We start from the raw sequence: 13252 nt of genomic DNA on the forward strand, positions 1-13252 counted from the left end.
CGAAAGTGGAAAAGGGGGTGAAAAAAAGAAAAAAGAGTTGGAGTGGAAAAGAAAGGACATTCGGGAGGGGCGGTGCTGCCTAAGGTGCTTCCGCGCCCAGGAGCGAAGGAGCCGTTTGATCCCCCGGCGGGACCGCAGGTCCCGGTGGCGGAAAACGGAGCGGTGGCTGTCAGTCCGAGACTACAACTCCCGGCAGGCCCTGCGGCCGTAAAGCGCGGCGTCTGACGCAACGGCCGACGCGCCATATGAATGGCTGGCGGGCCGAGGCGGCCGCGCGCCGGGGGAGCGGGCTGGGCGCGGGCTGGGCGCGGGGAGCTCCCGGCGCCTCTCCCGCGCGGGACGGAGCCGCGGCAGCGACGCTGGAGGGGCGAAGCCTCCGGCCGGCCGCCCGCACGGAGCCAAGCGGCGCGGAAGGGGCGTCCGCCCGGTGCCTCGGCCTCGCTCAGCGGTCCCGGTGGCGGGGGCTCAGCTCGGGCGGGGCGCGCTGCCGCCCGCCGATGGCGGAGCGCCAGGCGGTGCTTTGCTGCCGCGGGCCGGGAGCTGCAGGAGCCGCCCCGGGCGAGCGGCGCCGGGCGCTGCCGCGGTCACTGTGCGGCGGCTGGCGGAGGCGCGGGAGCCGCCGAGCTGCAGCCGTGTCCCTCGGGCTGCTGCCGCTGCTGCGGGCGGGGGCGGACGAGCGGCTGGAATGACACGGCTGCTGAGTGCCTCAGTGCTCGTGGCTCTTTCTTCCACGCAAACAGATGGAGCGGCATCGCTGAGCAGTAAAACACAGCGATGGCCCGGAGAATGGCGAGCGCAAGGAGCGCGCGGGCTGGATCCTTCTGCTGGCACAGGTGCGATCCGCAAACTCAGCCCCTTGTGCCCCTACCCTCCCGACCCCCAGGGGAAATGCTCTCCAGCCTCGAGCTGCTGCAAGACAAAACGTGTGATTTGACAGTAGGGTCCGGAAAAGGTTTCCGTTTAGATTAGCAAATGCCTCAATTGTTCTTGGTTATATCCTAGGATCGGTTTTAGGCAGTGACTTTATACCGCTTGTCAGATTTTTCTTGTGCAATGGTAAGAAAATAGGCAGGTCTGATACTGGTTTCGCTTTTTTTCTACTTCATGTTCCATGAGCTGCTTTTATGCTTTTATCCAAGCAATTGTTTTAAAGTTCTACTGTAGGCGTTTCTGGTTCACTTTTTTTTTTTTCTTTGCAGCACCCGTGACTTTTTTTTTTTTTTTCTCTAAATCGGCAGCAAATATAGCTGAGTAAAATTACCTTGGTTTTCTTCCTTCTTAAATGTTTTTATTGATAGTCCTATTTGAATATGCAGAACAAGTGGGTATGTCCTGTAATATATCCTAGCTTTTCTTGTTTACAGGGTACTCAGAAAATACTTTTCCCTTAGAGTCCCACTGAAACATTCTCAGTGCAATCTCCGTTAAGGTATGTGTTTACAAATAAGCCACCATCAGCTGAGATATTTGCCTGTGTACCTTTTCCTGTAATTCAGAGCTTGCGTTCTGTGGTTTTTATGATAAACCTATCAAACTTGCGAAACTGTTTTGCAAGTCTTAATCGTTGAAGGCAGCAAGAAGTGGTTTAAAAGCCTGTTCTTGAGCAGACAAAGGGAAAAAGTGTGAATTTGATGCTGAACTTGTCCTTTTTCATTTGACTTGCCTTGAATGATTTAGGAAGAGAGAGAACTAGAAAAAAGAGAGAAATAGAATTGGTTCTTGGGCCCTCCTAAAATGCTCCCCGTGATTCTGTGTGGAGCCAAAGTGAAGGGTGATGGAACAGAGCCCTGTGCTTTAGAAGGAAATCAATTTCAACCTGATCTCCACCCTGAGTCTCCCTAATTTCTGTTTTTAAAATGCAAACTAAGTTTAGGAAGTGTTGGAAGTTAGTATTTTGGGGAAGAAATGGCAGTTGCACCAACCGTTCCATTTCCCAGAGGCTCTGGGAACGATTCATTTTGTAAGCGCTGTAACTGCAATCGGTTGGTGGTTCGGGGTTGGAATGTGCACTTGCCCTCCTCTAAAGCACTCGTTCATTTGCATTTCAGTGCCAGGAGTCTGGAGAAACTGGAGAAGAGCCCAAGAGACATTTTTCATCCTGAGATACAAAAGGTAGGAAGTGACTTTTTTTTGTTTGGTTCTTTTTCTTTATGATTTCCTGGAAATAGAAGTAATTAAGTATAGATACTACTGGTTTGTTTCTTCCAGTAGCTAATAATAATAATAATAATAATAATAATAATAATAATAATAATCGAATACTACTTAAACTGTCTCTTTATCCATTGAACTGGCCATTTCAAATCCAAACTTCTAAACACAAATAAAACCATCATCCTTGTAGAATCTTTAATAGGAGGGGGCTAAAGATGCTGTTTTTGTTGACAGGATTTATTGGTTGTTGAAGGGCAAGAGGTGAGTACAAGCCTAACTACTTCTTGCTCACAGACCCGTCCGGTGAGTACAGCTTTGTATTTTGATGGGCTTTTGATGACTTCTAAATCAATTGCTCGTTACAGTAAAAAGAAGTAATGTTTTTTTGAACCTGACAGCAAAAATAACTTGAAGCACCAACTTAATAATAATTGATCACCCATCTAAGTTAATGGTTTTATGCTATACTATCAAAGTTTAAAGGTAAATTATCGTGTAGTGCTGCGGTGCTGGGGTGGAGAGTTTGCCCGGCTCACGTCCAGCCCCGATCAGCAACGGAGGGGCGCTTGAGGAGCCCGAAGCTCCTATCGCGCCTATGGGTCCGCAAGCGAGAGCGGAGGAGGGCGGCAACGCAGGGAGGCGCAGGCGAAGAAAGAGGGACTCAGCCTTCGGGAGGGGTAGGCAGGTTTATTGGAGGAAGGTCGGTCGGGGAGAAAAAGCAGGGTGGAGGGAGAAGGACTGAGCCCCGAACTGAGGGCAAGTAACAGCTTATAAGGGAAGGGGGAGGGCCTGGGAGGGGCAACACGACAGCAAATGAGGGTATGAAAAAACTGATACATAGTTTGATGAACACATGAAGCTAACAAATCAGCAAAAAACTGGGGAGGGGTCCCTGCCCTTGCCCAATCACTTGACACCCTGGGGAGAAGGTTCTAGAAGGAAAGGCAGGGCTGCCGAGTGATGGACAAAGGCCAGGGGTGGGGACAACAAGACACATCTGATGGATAGGGGAGGGGAAACGTGATAGACAAATAACGATAAGAACTTGGGGATTTCCAGGGAGAAAGGGGGAGCTTTTCAGGACGAGCCAGACTGAATTAAAACAACATTACACCACGCACCACCACATCTCCCCCTTTCGCAAACAAACAAAAAGGAAAGGGGGGATGGGGGGGACTAACTTAAAAACTAAAAAGGGACAGTATCAGGGAAGGAGAACTGGGTTTTAAGAAACGTGAACTAAATATTCGAATGGTTCTGGCTCATCACTGAATAAAAAACAGATAGGCGGAAGAAGGGGGTCAGGGGGCTTTCTTCGGCGCCTCCAACTGGCGACACGGACTTGTTGCTCTTTCGTCCGGTGTTTCGCTTCCCTGGGCACAAAAGGCCGAACCCATTTTGAGGGCACCCACTTGGGACCAGAAGGAGTGAGGACGCAAGCGTACCCTCTCCCCCAGGTCACCAAGTCAAAGGGTCCTTGGGTCTGCCAAGTCTCCGGGTCCTTAATGAGGACCGGAGGCTTGGCTGTAGGTTGCAGCGCGTTGTGGTTCCCGAAGTGTCTAACCATGGGCGGATTCAGACTCTCAAAGGAGCAGTTCAAAAAATTCAAGGTGAACATCGCCCTTGAGAGTCTGATGTGAGGGGGCTCTACCTTTAGGGTGGATTTCTGGTGTTCTAAAGTTTTCTTAAGGCTTTGGTGAGCCCTCTCTACCATGGCTTGGCCTGTCGGGGAATAGGGGATGCCTGTTCGATGTTCTATTCCCCATTGCTGCAGGAACTGACGCAGTTCCCTGGACTTGTACGCAGGCCCATTATCAGTTTTGAGCAGCCTAGGGATGCCCAGAACAGCGAATGCCTGAAGTAGGTGTTTTTCGACATCCGCTGCTCTTTCCCCCGTGTGGGCGGAGGCGAATACCGCGCCGGAGAAGGTGTCTATCGAGACATGAACAAAGCTCAACCGGCCAAAGGAGGGAACATGAGTGACATCTGTTTGCCACACTTCACAGCTCGAAAGTCCTCTAGGATTTGCCCCCAGGCCCAATGATGGAAGCTGGTGGGACTGGCACTGGGGACATGTCGCCACGATAGCTTTGGCCTGTTCGCGCGTCAGATTGAACTGGCGAACAAGGCCAGGCGCGTTTTGGTGGAACAGCTGGTGGCTTAGTTTGGCCTGACCGAAGCGATCAGGGAGCGGGGCCACCTGAACAGGAGCGGCAAGGGCATCAGCGCGCCTGTTGCCCTCCGCAATGAACCCCGGCAAATCGGTGTGTGACCTAACGTGCATTACGTAGAAGGGCTGCTCTCGGTGGGAGACTAAATTTACAAGTTTGGAGAGTAGCTCGAAGAGGCGAACGTTCGAGATGTCCTGGAGGATTGCTCCCTCCGCTCTGGACACTACACCGGCTACATATGCCGAATCAGTTACCAAATTGAAGGGCTCAGAGAACCTCTCAAAAGCCCGGACGACTGCATCTAACTCAGCCACTTGTGGCGATCCTTCTACCACAGAGATGTCTGCCTCCCACCGCTGAGTTTGAGGGTCCCGCCAAGTCATCACTGACTTGTGGGATGCTCCAGACGCGTCAGTGAAAACGGTCAGGGCATCGAGGGGTCTCTTGCTCTGTACTGACTTGATGGTAAAAATAAATTCTTGATTAAACAATTTGTGGGCCGGCCGATCTATCGTAATTTGGCCCGTGTAGCTGTCCAGAGCTAATTGCAAAAGTTCGTTCGTTTGAAGGACGTTCTCAAACATTGTTAATTTGAGGTGGCCCGTGCCGAATTTAATGGGAAGATGAATGCATGTCAAGTCCTCACCTGCCAGCTCCCTGATCCGTGATCTCGCTTTCCGGATCAGGTCAGCCACCAACTCCAGTGGCGATGTCATTCTCTTGGACCTGTGGTGGCTCAGGAATACCCACTCTATGATCAAGAGGGGGTCCTTCGCCCCGCGGTCCTTGCTCTTCCCGATGACTCCGTCCCACTGGAAGAGCATGCCGTGAAGGTGTGGCAGTTTCCCCAGAACAATAAAACGGAATGGCAGACCCGGTTGGTACCGGTGGGCCTGCCTGGCCGAGATTAAACTCTGAATTTTCTCCAGAGCGGTTTTGGCCTCCGGGGTGAGGGTCCTAGGAGAACTCAGCTCCTCTCCCCCCTTCAACAAATTGAAGAGAGGGGTTAGGTCTTCGGTGGGAATACCTAACCAAGGTCTCACCCAATTTAAAGAACCACACAGTTGGTGGGCATCTGCTAGGCTTCGAATATTGCTTTTTATTGCCAATTTTTGCGGAACAATGGTCCGCTTGGTAATTTCAAGGCCAAGGTACCGCCAGGGCGGCATCCTTTGAATCTTTTCTTGCGCCAGCTCAAACCCTGCAGCAACCAACGCAGCGGTTGTCAGGTCAAGCGCATGAGCCAACAGGTCGTCGTCTGGCGCACAAATCAAAATGTCATCCATATAATGATGGATGACGGCTGACTCCACAGCTGCACGAACAGGGGTCAGCAGGGAAGCGATGTACCATTGGCAGATCACCGGGCTGCACTTCAAGCCTTGTGGCAATACGGTCCAATGGTAGCGCTTGCCTGGGGCTTCACGGTTAATAGATGGAACCGTGAAGGCGAAGCGCGGCGCATCATCAGGGTGTAGAGGAATTTGGAAAAAACAATCTTTTATGTCAACAACTGCCAAATTCCAATCTTTAGGGAGCATCGCAGGGGACGGCATCCCTGGTTGGAGGGGTCCCATATCTTTAATGACTGCGTTAATTCGACGGAGGTCATGCAGGAGTCGCCATTTGTCTTTGTTGGGCTTTTTGATGACAAAGATGGGAGAGTTCCAAGGCGACATGGACTCTACTAAATGCCCTTTCTGTAGTTGTTCCTGCACGAGCTCGTTGAGCGCCGCTAATTTTTGTTTGTTTAGCGGCCACTGCGCCACCTGTACTGGTTCATCTGAAAGCCAATCCAGCTTCCAGGTGGGGCGCTCAGCAGTGGTCGCTGCCCGAAAAACCTGGGGAGTCACTGGTAAGTCAATTCGGGCTCCCCACTGGGCCAAGAGATCCCTCCCCCACAGGGGTTCCGTATAATCTAATACAAACGGACGAACAGAAGCCAATTGTCCGTCGGGCCCCGTAATTTGTACGATGCCTTTCGATTGCTTCGCCAATTGAAGCCCTCCTACACCTCTGATGTGGCCAGGGACGCTTTGCAATTCCCAACGCGACGGCCAATCCCGAGAGGGAATAACCGTGACGTCTGCCCCTGTGTCCAGCAAGCCGCGTAGTGCGACTTGCTCTCCCCCCTTTTTTAATTTACAAATAAGTTTGGGCTTTTCATGCCCAAGAGTTTGAGCCCAGGCTACTGTAGGTATGTCTGTAGCCTGGGTTGCTGACCGAAGTTCCGGAGGTGGTAAAGCGGAAACAACATATGGTGGTGACACGATAAAGAATTGGGCTATTATTTGCCCCTTCGGTAGGAAAAGCGGGGGGTGGACACAGTGCAGCATGAGTGAGATTTGTTCCGAGCCAGCGGGAAGCAGGCTCGGGACAATACTCACTTCTGGTGGGGTCGCCTTTGTGTCGCCTAAGACGAGGAGACTGTGGCTTTGACGTTCCCAGTTTGTTAGGCCCTCCGGGAGGACAGCAACGTGGTGAAAACCGGCGGAACGGAGATGTAATGGTTCCGCAAGCTGCAACCTACGGGAGGAAACACAGGATGAAAGAGCATAGTTATTGATGGGTGTTTGTGTCAGTCCGGTATGAAAGTCAAGTCCAGTTGGAGGCATTATTTCACTGTTCTCCCTCTTCTCCCGCCAGGACGGATGGTGTGAACAGGCCTCCGCATTTGTGTCCTGGCGCAGGGGGCCGCTGCGCTGTTTAATTAGTTTTTTTGAACAGTTTGCCCGTGGGTCCCCTGTACGGACTTTTTAAACTCATAAAACTGCTGTTTGAGGGGGCATGCGGGCATCCAGTGCCCCAGCTTCCCACACAGATGACACGGTGTGGCTGGAGGCTTGGGCACCGGGGTCGACATTGGTGGCAGCGGTTGCGCGGTAGTGGGACAGACGTCGGTGGTGAATGGGGGCTCCTCGACGGCGGCGGCGGCGGGACGGAAAGGTGTCTTCATGCGGGCGGCTGCGGCAGGTGATGGTCCGGTACCTGATGGAACTAATACCTTTTTTCCACACACCAAAAGCATGTCCCGCAGGGTGGGAGCTGGCTCCAGAGGGAGGCTGTTGATCGCATCTTTGCAGGCTGAGTTGGCATTGAGGAATGCCATCTCTTTTAACAGCTCGGCCTGCAAGTGCTCTCCCTCAACTTGATAGTTGATAGACTTTCGGAGCCGCTCCACAAACTCGAGGAATGGTTCCTCGGCACCCTGCAGGACCTTGGCATATGGGACCTGGGGTGTGGCCGCTCGCAACCCCAAGAAAGCCTTTTCAGCCGCCCGGGCAGTTTGCTGCAGGACCTCCACAGGTATGGCTCTGGCTTGAGTTGCTCCGTCACTCCAGTTCCCCATCCCAAGCATATGGTCAATGGAAATGACCTCTCCGTCTACACTCATCCCGGAGTTCGGGGAATCCCATAGGGACGGGAGCACCTTCAAGGCTTCCTTTCTCCACGCTGCCTCCCAGAGCACTTGCTCGGTGGAATTGAGGAGGCAGCGGAAGACTCGGCGGAGGTCGGCAGGTGTAATGACCGACTCCGCCAGGACGGCCTGAAGGAGTCCCCGAAAATATTCGGAGTCCCTCCCGAACTCTTTCTGTGCTTTGCACAGCTCTTTCATGGATGAGTGAGAGAAGGGGACCCATTGAGCCAGGGTTGTCCCATCTCCCGCGGGATGAAAAACGACCGGGGCTGCTGATGGGACTGCAGACAGCTCCGGTCCCCGGCTCGGGACCCCCCCCCCGCTAGCCCCCAGAGCGTGGGAACCGGAAGGGAGGGCGTGGGAACCGGGAGCGGGGGAGGGAGGGTCCCGGCGTGGGAACTGGAGGGAGGGTTCTGCAGCAAAGTGCCTCCCCTTATGGGAGGGGCCCCATGACGTCGTTGCGGAGGCGGGGGGTGGTGGGAGAGGAGGGGAAGGGGGAGGAGTTGCAGGGGGTGAAGGCGGGGGAGGAAGGGGAGGAGAAGGGGGCGGGGGAAGGGGAGGGGGCGTGGGAGTATCTCGCGAGAGGGGAAGGGAAGGGATTTGGGGGGGGGCTCGGGAAGGAGTGAGGGAACTCTGGGAAGGAGAAGGGGGTTTTTTAGGATTGAACACGCGGTCCCCTCCATTTTGGGATGATTTGACGCCATCTTGGCGAGAGGACCGCGGAGAACTGAAACGAACTTTGGGTTTAACAACTGGGGTCGAGGGGGTGTGGAAAGAGGGAGCAGGAACAGTCTCCTCCGGAGGTTGGCCAGACCTTCGGAGGCTCGGGGACCGGGTCGCCCGCGAGGAACTTAGGGACGGGTGTTTCCCTGGCGCGGGGCTGTCGCGGGCTGCTCCCCGCAGGGACTCGGTTCGGGAGGGAGGGCGCGAGGAACGAAGGGCAGGTGCATGGGGACGGGGAGAACTGGGGTATAACTGGGGGTCCGCTGGCTGTGTCCGGGAAGAGGGTTTAACAGCGAGGGCAGAAATCAAAAGGGATATTAAACAGAAATAGCTCTGAAAAGATTTGCCGCCAGCTTGGATCTCTTTCTGAAGGCGGGATTGAACCCGCTTCAGGAATCTGGGATCCAAGACTGACTCAGCAGTCAATTCAGGGTAGGTATGGGTCAGCCAGCGGACTAAACCTTTAACTTCCCTCTTATTAAACTTATAATTCCCACCCCCCAGGGTACCCACAACTTGGTAAAAGACCCCTTTCTGAGTGGCCGACAGTTTAGCACCCATATCTGCAGATGGAATACGCAGGGGTCAGCCACTCGCTCTACCGCTAGCAACAGGAAAATCAAAAGGAATCTAAAATAAAACTAAACGGGGTCCCCACTGACCCTGACCTCCCCCTCCCACTGGCCGAGGAGAGGACCGGGATGCCTATGCCAGGTTTTCCGTGAGGTCAGGTGGTGGGCTGTACAACACAGCCAAGAGACTCACCCGTCAGGGGGACGAACCAAGGCTGCTGCTAGCGGGAGCTGCCTGCGCCGAAGGCGGCCTCTTTAGGGTGCGCTGAGAGGGTGTCGCCTTCTTCTCTCCGGAGCACCGCACCTCCCGAAACGAGGGCGTGCTACACGGAGAGCGGTGAGTCGCCCAAAGGATTAGAGCAATCCAACCCGCGCGTCGCGGGACTCCTGTTCCGAGATGCAGTCCTCCGAACGGTGTTCAGGATCCGCAGACTGCCTCAGATGCAGGGGTCTTCACGCCACGCGTTGGGCGCCAAACTGCTGCGGTGCTGGGGTGGAGAGTTTGCCCGGCTCACGTCCAGCCCCGATCAGCAACGGAGGGGCGCTTGAGGAGCCCGAAGCTCCTATCGCGCCTATGGGTCCGCAAGCGAGAGCGGAGGAGGGCGGCAACGCAGGGAGGCGCAGGCGAAGAAAGAGGGACTCAGCCTTCGGGAGGGGTAGGCAGGTTTATTGGAGGAAGGTCGGTCGGGGAGAAAAAGCAGGGTGGAGGGAGAAGGACTGAGCCCCGAACTGAGGGCAAGTAACAGCTTATAAGGGAAGGGGGAGGGCCTGGGAGGGGCAACACGACAGCAAATGAGGGTATGAAAAAACTGATACATAGTTTGATGAACACATGAAGCTAACAAATCAGCAAAAAACTGGGGAGGGGTCCCTGCCCTTGCCCAATCACTTGACACCCTGGGGAGAAGGTTCTAGAAGGAAAGGCAGGGCTGCCGAGTGATGGACAAAGGCCAGGGGTGGGGACAACAAGACACATCTGATGGATAGGGGAGGGGAAACGTGATAGACAAATAACGATAAGAACTTGGGGATTTCCAGGGAGAAAGGGGGAGCTTTTCAGGACGAGCCAGACTGAATTAAAACAACATTACACCACGCACCACCACAGTGTAGTAGGAGATAGTATAAAATGTATGTTCTGATGTGTAGGATGTATGCAAAGATTAGAGGACCCAAATTGTTATGTCTTCTGTTTGACTGTTTACCAAATAATATTTGGTTTTATTTTCCAGGGATCGGTGAATTTTAAATTTGGAATCCTCTATGCTAAGGATGGTCAGCTTACAGGTGATGAAATGTTCAGTCATGGTGAGTTTTCCACCTTCTCCTTAATTGTTTTGCTCATCTGAAAAAAAAAAAAAAAAAAAAAAGGTATGTTTATTATTTGTTACCCTGTTCTGTCCGTTTCCTCAGTATTTGCTGGAGCTCTGCTTACCCAAGCTTTGGGTAAAACAAGCTTTGGGTTCCTTCTGTCCCACTGGGTGTTGCCCAGTTTGGTTGCATCTGGTGAAATTCACCCTGAGCCCTTACAGAACCAGCTCAAACCACGTGAGAGCCATTCGCAGCTCTCTCAGGACACCCGGAGGAGGATGGGTGACGTTTCTGAGCATCTGGCAAGTGTACTTCTATCAAAACTCGGCCTGTGTAATTTCTGGGGAAAACCCTTCTGTATCCTGGAGGGTTCCTCAAACTCTGTTGAGGATCCAGTTAGCAGTTGCTTACCTGGATGGTTCCAGCTCCTCAAGTTAACACTTGTACTCTTGCCCTGTAGTTTAGATCTATTGTAGTTTTGTTATTTTGCACGATTTTACGTCTTTGGAAAATAACGTGCGTTTCACTCTTTGGAACCTCTCGGATCATTCTTTGGTGCAGCACCACCTAATGGGACACTTGGCTGCTGTGCTGAAGGGCTTGGTTACTGGGATTGTAAATCCCGGAGAGTTTGTAAGTCTTCTGTCCCCAGGGAGGTGTCAGGCTTTGTTCACTCTGTTTGTCAGGTGCTGCTTCTCGTCGGAAGTATTAACTTCAAACTGCCCTGTTCTTTTTTTAACTTTTTTTCCTGGTTCTCTCCGTAGGGCAGGGAAGGACTCTCGTATCCTGGTCGTCAGACTCAGCGCTGCCCGAGAAGATACAGAGAGTGTAAAAATCATAAGAAGCAAATAGGACTGCAGAGGAAACAAACTGGAGAGAACAAAAGGTGATATTGTTCTCCTTAGCCTGGATTAGAAATATCCCCTGTGCTTTGATGCCGGTGGCTGCCAGGGGCTCGTTAGGTCTTTTTAGGCAGGTGTAGGTGTTCACTTGTAGGTTCTATTTTTTGGCAAAGGACCATGAGAGAAGTTTATTTCTACATCCAAATAAACATTCATCTTATCTGAACATAACCTGTCATCCCATTTCTGACGTTAAGGACTCCTGTATAAATACTTGGGGAGGTTTTCTTTGTCGTTTCTGAATGGTTCCACTTTGGTTCCATCTACCTGCCGGATACTTGAACGAGTCTGAGGTGGTTTAATTGCATACTGCTTCCTTGAAATTCTGTTGGTCTCTGCTTGGAACCCTTCTTGTAGTGCTTAATGCAAGACTTCTGATGGTGTTTTCTTGCCTGTTTGTGTTTAAGGTCGTGCTCTGATGCATTTACAGAAACCATGGCAGGAGAGAGTCAGCTGCTGGAGAAGAGGAGACAGTATTATCCCTGTGCAGCATAGAACTGCGCTACTGCTGTGTCATCAGCTGTGTCTGCACTGAAAGTAGCCACCTTCACTTGTAGGTAGCTCCTTGGTGCTTTAGGACACGCTGAGGGATTTATTCCTTTTGGGATCCACGATGAGAATTCCCAAGAGAGGTAGTAATAAGGTATGAGATTGGAAAAAAGCCTGTGTCCTTGGAATGTTGTTGTTGTCTTCAAAAGTTAATTTTTCCTTCTTTCTTAGCCAGTAGTCAGCTTTTTGCTTTATTTTTTGTGGGATCAGTACTTGATTGTTTAAAAAATTGCTTCAAAATAACTGCAGCGGCTGGCCACCAGGACCTTGTTCAGATTTGCCTATTTGCTTGTAGCTAAAACGTTTCCATACTGTTTCTCGTTCTATTGAAGAAACTGCTGCCCAGTCAACTAAGAACTGAACATCTATCTGTCTAGGACATGGGGAGAGGATTTAGGTCGTGTCTTTGTTTCCAGAAAAAAGTTCCAGTGTAGTTTCTAACTAGAGGAAAAGGGGGGGTGAAGACTCGGGGCTCTGATGCCGTTGGGGGCACCCCGAGGTGCCCAGGAGAGGGAGCCCCACTGCGGTGCAGGAGCAGGTATGTTATCACGTACTAGAGAGCAAATGATAAATAGAAATAGGAAAATTATAAATATAAAAATATTTTTTAAATCGTTAAAGAAAGCGGTTTTTTTTACTTGTCAGTAGGCAGGGTTTTGATGATAAAAATGATAAATACAAAGAATATGAAGGTAGAAATCTAAGTCTAGAAATATATCATAAATACGTACAGATAAAGTTTAAAACTAGAAGAAAAAATCAGTTGCAGCAGTAGATACGATACATAATATAAATAATACTTTAAATACATGTCTAGAATTTTATAGATATTATAGATAATTATTAATAGATTGCATCAAAAGAAACCATATATATAAATGTGAGTATAACTATACAAAGTATAAAAATATTTCGATACCGTTTAAAAGAAGGTGTTTTCGTGTATTTTTTTGGTTAGAGATGGGGTTTTTATTTGGATTAATAGAAGTATTCTAGAAAGATAAATCTAACTATAGAAAGATACAATCGATAGAGAAAGATATTTCTAAAAACACAACCGAACGACGCCGCCTTCGGGGGAATCGCACGAGCTCGGCCGAAGCAAGGCGAGAGCGGCCGACCCTGACGGCCTCGAGCGAACCGGGGCGAGCGGAGCCGAGGCGCGCCGAAGGCACAGAGCGGCTGGGAGTTGGGCCGAAGCGAGCCGAGCTCTGCCGAAGAGGCGAATGCAGGCGCCAAGAGCCGAGTTGAGGCGACAAGAGCCGACTCGAGCCGAGCGTCTCCGGAGCGAGCCGAGCTCCGCCGAGCGCAGCATCCCGGGCAGGGCGAGGCGCCGGGCCGGGCTCGGGGTGCAGCCGGGGCTCTGGGAGGCTTCCCCGCCTGTCCCTCTCTCTAGCCCTCCTTCCTTCTCCCCGTATTCGCCTTCTCTCGCTCCCTTTCCCCCATTCCCTC

At 51.7% G+C, this 13252-nt stretch overlaps 1 long non-coding RNA gene across 2 annotated transcripts; it reads left to right on the plus strand.

Annotated features, from left to right (window-relative positions):
- The first annotated feature begins 440 nt into the window (after window positions 1-440).
- Window positions 441-12731, plus strand: LOC136571054 (uncharacterized). Of its 2 annotated transcripts, XR_010785624.1 has the most exons (6): window positions 441-833; window positions 1365-1429; window positions 2049-2112; window positions 2389-2415; window positions 10271-10346; window positions 11114-12731. It is a non-coding gene; the product is annotated as an uncharacterized lncRNA (long non-coding RNA). The 2 variants fall into 2 exon arrangements; XR_010785623.1 differs by lacking the exon at window positions 441-833 and having other exon boundaries at window positions 1229-1429.
- Window positions 12732-13252: the final 521 nt, after the last annotated feature.

Source organism: Molothrus aeneus, unplaced genomic scaffold (genome assembly GCF_037042795.1).
Source record: "Molothrus aeneus isolate 106 unplaced genomic scaffold, BPBGC_Maene_1.0 scaffold_58, whole genome shotgun sequence".
Classification (NCBI taxonomy): domain Eukaryota; kingdom Metazoa; phylum Chordata; class Aves; order Passeriformes; family Icteridae; genus Molothrus; species Molothrus aeneus.